Genomic DNA, 6,000 nt, shown 5'->3' with positions numbered 1-6,000 from the left:
TAATTCATGGCATTGCTGCCTCTGGATCCATTGTGTTCAGCCAAGTGACCAGCAGGAACCTTAACCCGACATTAGTCCCCTCATGGAAGCACATGCCCTAGGTAATAACTCACAGAGTCACAGCCAATATAAATTCTGGATATGACTTCCCCAACAGCCTTTGTGATCAGCAGTCTCTCCTGACTCCCAGTGCCCCCATGCCTTACCTCTTAGATAAGACCCCTGGGTGGGGGTGGTTGTTTTTCAAAACCCAGCTCTTTTGGTTTATTGACAAATCTGTCCCTAGCCCAGGAACCCCATGGTGATCTATCCTCAGACCTCTAATAGAGGCTTGTATCCCAGAAGCTGTCACCCTCTCTCTGCACCCTGCCTTGACCTCCCCCTGTGTCCTCTTGAAGTGTGCCATGTACTTCCTCCAGGACCTGTGAGCAAGAAACTTCTCTACTTCAATCTTGAGGTCTGTTGTCAAACCGCAGCTCACCATCTGGCACCCTGTGTTCCACCTAACAAGTGCTGACTTACTAACTCATAATAGCTAGTCATTACTGTGTTTAAGACACAGGTTCAATAAACATGTCTGGCAAAGTCAGTGCCCCAGATTCCACAGGATTCCTTACATTTCTCAGCCTCTAATGCAGGTGGGTGAGTGCTACGTGACTAGGTTTACCCAGTGAACCATAAATGGAGTGAGACAGGTTGCTTCAGAGCATGCCCAAACAGTTAGGAGCCTAGACACCTACGGGATTCCTCATTCTCTGTTCTGCAATGACCTTAGAGTCCATGTCTTCTAAAAAGCATAACCATAAGGTGGAGAAGGATCCCTGACCCATACTGGTCTCTATATGAATGAGAAGTAACCATCTTATGTCAAGCAGTGAAGGTTTCAGTTTTGCCTGCTGCAATAGCTAGTGAAATATGCCAGTCACAAAAGACAAATAATGCACAATTCCACTTACGAGAGGTACCTAGAGTAGTCAGATTCATAGAAATAGAAAGCAGAATAGGGGTTGCCAGGGACTAAGGACAGAAGGGAGTGGGGAGTTGTTATCTAATGGATACAGAGTTCCATTCTTACAAGACAAACAAGTTCTGGAGATTAGACACACAACAATGTGAATGTACTTGATATTATTGAGCTGTACATTTAAAAATGGTTAAGATGGTAAATTTTATATTATGTATATTTAGCACAATTAAAAATATAAAGAAAGAAAGGAAAATTAAGGTGTCAGAGTAGAAGTGTACTCTGTTTTCATTTTTTAAAACAACTTGCAAAGACTAAGCCTCAGTTGCACAGAACTGCAAGGCAATCCCCTCAAGAGCCTTCCAAAGGAGTTCCGCACTGCCGCCATGTGATGGGAATAAGAATGGAAAAGCTTTACGCAAACCAACTGTCTGAAGGGAAAAGTGCTCTCTGGCCAGATATTTCATTTCCGGAAATCACAGTGTCCTTTAGTGAGTTAAAAACTCTTCAGTGAGTTAGAAATCTTAAAGAGAAAGAAAAAAATTCTTTTAGTTTTCATGAGTCAGCTTTTCTAAGTCATTTAGCTAATGAGTTTTGAAAGTATTTTTGCATAATATTTATTACTATCTGAAATAAACATATTACTCTACAATGCTCTTTTCAAAATGTGGAATAGCATCTCTAAAATGACATATTAAACTATTGTTTTTGTTTACAAAGTGTTTCAGTTTTTCAGCCCATGTTTATAATTATGCCATAAAGAGCAAACTGTCATGATCAGGCCTAACTCAGCATCACAGGAGTAGAGCTCAATGTTGTTCTGGCAGATAAATACATGCGTGTAAAATACACACAAGAAATGGCCAGTATTTAATTTTGTACTTGCTATGAGCCAGGTGCTGTACTAATGTATTACATGTACCTTACCTCATTTAATCACCACAACAGCCCTATGACAAAGTGTTATTAGTATCAGGATTTTAGGATGAGCAAACTGAGACTCCAAGAAGTTAAGAAATTTGTCCACAGTCACATGATTAGCAAATGAGTATAACTCAGTTTAAACCAGAGCTATGAGACTCCAGCATCAAATCTTAAACCATTGTTTTATATAGAGACCTTTTCTATATGTTTTGATCTGAATCTATCAGGTACTCCATTCTATTAAAAAAAAATCCCACTCATAAAAAAAAAAAAACAGAAACAAACAACAACAAAAACAAAGACATAACCCGCAATAAATTTAAAAAAACAGTGAGCATTCAATTTTCCTTAAACATAATTCTTATTAAAATTTTTAAATTTATTTTATATTTTATTTTTACAGTATACTGGCAATATAGTTTATTGGTTTTTTCAAATATACTTTTTCTTGGTTTATATACATATTTAGTCTTTGTAATTACAAGAACATTATTGTATAGTAACACTTCTGATAAAGAACTAGATCATCTCAGAATCAGAAAGATTCAGGATAAAATTGGCCTAGCATTTTCATTTTTAAATATCTTATGTAGTTTTCAGTTCTGAAGTACAGAAAATGTACTTCAAGATATTGAAGATATTGTATTTCAAGATACTCTTGAAAGTACCAATGTACATATATCTCAAATGTCAAGAACATCAAGATATATTCTGTGTAAAATTTTTTATTAAATTTATTGGGGTAACATTGGTCAAAAATTATATAGGTTTCAGTGTGTGACTCTATATGGACTTAAAAGTTGAAGACAAATAGTTTTTTAAGAGTCCCTTTTATACTTATGATGTGAAATGGAAGTGTATTGGGTTAAGGGGAAGCTAAGAACTGGGAGAGTTTCTAGTCCTGCTTCTGTCCTTATCTAACTAGCCCTTCTCTTGACAACATTCATCAACTTTTGCATTAGTTTTCTTATTTGCAAAATGTGGAGAGAAGCCAAGCTAGCTGATCTCTGAGATCTTTTCCAAAGACACAAATTTATGACAATTATGTGAAGTAGTTAGTGGAAGAATAGAGGAGGGGAGTTTCTACAACATGATGGAAAACATATTCACCTTAAGTTTGGTACAAATCAACTTTCTAAACTGAGACAAATTACCCCTTGTTGTTTTGTGGGTGCATCATTTATTTTATTTTAATAAAATTTTGTATACATAGGCAAATGCAGGGACAGAACAGCTCTCAAAGAAAAGGCAGCAAAGATTAGTGGAAGTTCATTTTGCTCTTACTTCCAGTAATCTTTGTTACTTCTTTATTTCTTTACTGTTGTTGTGCTATTGATGCCTAAAATTCAGCTCAAAAAGCAGTTCACTCTTCATCTGATTCCAGTATCCTTTATAGCCGGCCTCTAGGATGTGGATAAATATTCCCACTCTTGAAGACAGGAAGGAAAGGAGGAAGGAAGGAAGGAAGGAAGGGAGGAAGGAAGAAAGGAAGGAAGGAAGGATAGGAAGAAGGGAGGGAAGAAGGAAGGAAGGGAAAGCAGGAAGAACATTTGATATGCTAAAGACAAAATATAAGGCTCAGAAAGAAACACAGTCAGGTAGCCGACCTCTTGTTTTTGATTTCATTTAGAGTCATGAATAGTAGAAAAGCAATAGATGAGATGTTTTGTCTGTCACCTCTGTCCTTGTCCTGCTCATGTTAATGTGAGTAAGAAAACAAATAACTGTTAAGATAGGTCATACCCTTACACTATCACAAATCTTTCTATTGAGGTAAAAGGTTCAAAGACAGGAATCAAAAAACAAGAAAAACAGGATAAACATTATGTGTCTCACAAAGTAATTAGCACTGTGTAAGAGTGTAAGCAGCCAACTTAAGTTTTGGGCCCCAGATATCTTGGTAAATTAAAAGAGGGGGGTGGAGAGGAAAACAAGGACCATTCCAAGTAGCCTTGGCTGGAAAAAAATATCATTACTGCATATGTAGGGTAGATGAATGTTTCCATAGCCTCCTTTACTCTCAAAATGTCATCTCAGATATTAGTCCTGTTTACTGTCTTTCCCCTCTTCCACCTCTTTCCATAGCTCTATATTGAAAATTCAACTGGTAACTATTTTCTCCCAGGTTTCTGCTGGCTGATGTTGGCTGCTTTCATGTCTCTAAGTAGAAGGATAGCCTTGATATTGCATGGAGGGGCTGCAGGGATTTCTGTATTTTTTTAAAATTTATTTTTCAATTACAGTTGACACACAATATTATATTAGTTTCAGGTGTATGACATAGTGATTACATTTATATAAAGTAAGTCTAGTACCCATCTGACCCATACATATAGTTTTTGCAATATGTATAGTTTTTGCAATATGTATAGTTTTGCAATATGTATAGTTTTTGCAATATGCATAGATTTTGACTATATTCCCTATGCTGTTCTTTACACTCCTGTGACTGTTTTAATGACTGGCAATTTGCACTTCTTCAGGGATTCCTTTCTTGAGTTGCTAGTCTCTCTATCATTCTCTCTTCCTCTGCCCTCCCCGTCTTCCATTCAACCACTTCAACCTGAACTCTTCCTAGTCCTAGTTTTGTTACTGAGGTTTTATTACTATCTCAGAATGAATACCTGAGCCTTCATGTTCTCATAATTATAAATCATGTCATATCAGATGATCTCTGTTCTCCTACAGTTACTCACCAACTCCCGACTTATCTGAATGAGCCTGTCATCACTCACTGTTCGACTCTCTGAAGCTCATGTCATCACATTAGTCAGTTGGAGTATGACCATTAAAAGTCAAGAAGCCAGAGAAGTCAACTAGGAATTTTGTTTTTGTTTTTGTTTTGTTTTTTTCCTTTTCCCCTCCAGTTCCTCACATCTGACATGGGAATTTACATTAGAAAAAAAAAACCTTTTTCAAACTGGTAGCAAGCATTTCTAAAAAGTAGCTGCAAGTCATCCTTCTCGTCAACTGTTATAGTTCACTCTCCTTTTCTCCTTTCACTTGTCATGGTCTTTAAGTAATTTTACACTTTTGCTGTCCCTTAAACCAGCCATGGAAAATAGGCTCAGGGCTTAAACAACCCCTTATGTAGAAGAAGATTTATATGTTCTGATATAAAGGAAAGTTCCAGGGACCCATTAGATGCCAATAAGTCATTTCTTAAATACAAGGAGACATCCACACTCTTTCTTCAAACACAGATTCACTTCTTTCATGAGGCTGTTCTCAAGAACGAGCTACTCAAGTCTCAGAGGAAAACATCTTGAGAGTGAAATATCAAATTCTCCAATAAAAAAGGAGCCAGTACTTAGTACTATCTCACTCTAGATCAACTTAAGGGCTTTGGGAGAGGCTGAACCAACATGGACAGTAAGTTACTATAGCTCTTCTCCCTTGGGTATTATGACCATGGGTTAGTTGGTAAAGCGTTTTGGCTTCCATAGCTTCGCCTGTCATATGAAATTTATAGTTTCTAAGTATCATATCCTAGGGCTATAAATAGGACCACCACCAACTTTATAGACTAGGTACACTTTACCAAGTGTTTTCTTTATGTATAATTATGTTTCAGTGTATATATCTGTGTCTTACAGTATGCAGAGTTACTATAATTGGAATTGTATTTTATGCCTATATAGGGCAATTGAAACATAGGTATTGACAAAAGGAAATAAATTTTCTTACCTATATGCCATTTAAGGATACCATTCTTTGGAGGCACAGTAAAGGATTCTCAGGAAGTAGATTCAAAAGCAGAAATAGGATTAATCCATTTAATATCATTTTGTGTAGATACAGACAACCTATCTCAGATAACTATTTTGCAAAGAAATGCTTTGAAATAAATTAACCAAAAATAGAATGAGGTTAATAAATAAAATGGAATACAAAGAAAAAGAAAGAATGAAAGATCAGAAGAACAGAGAAGGTAGAGAAAAAAGTAAAAAAAACAGACAGACAGGAAGAAAGAAGAAAGGCAAGTAAAACGACAAAGTCTCTGAAAGTCTTCCCCTGTACCACATGCTAATTAATATTATAAACTTTAAAATGTGTCATCAATCATATTTTATAAAGGCAAATATATCTGTAACAACCTGGAAAAAGCCCAA

Source organism: Desmodus rotundus, chromosome 7, assembly GCF_022682495.2.
Source record: "Desmodus rotundus isolate HL8 chromosome 7, HLdesRot8A.1, whole genome shotgun sequence".
Classification (NCBI taxonomy): Eukaryota; Metazoa; Chordata; class Mammalia; order Chiroptera; family Phyllostomidae; genus Desmodus; species Desmodus rotundus.
This window is presented reverse-complemented; position numbering follows the sequence as displayed.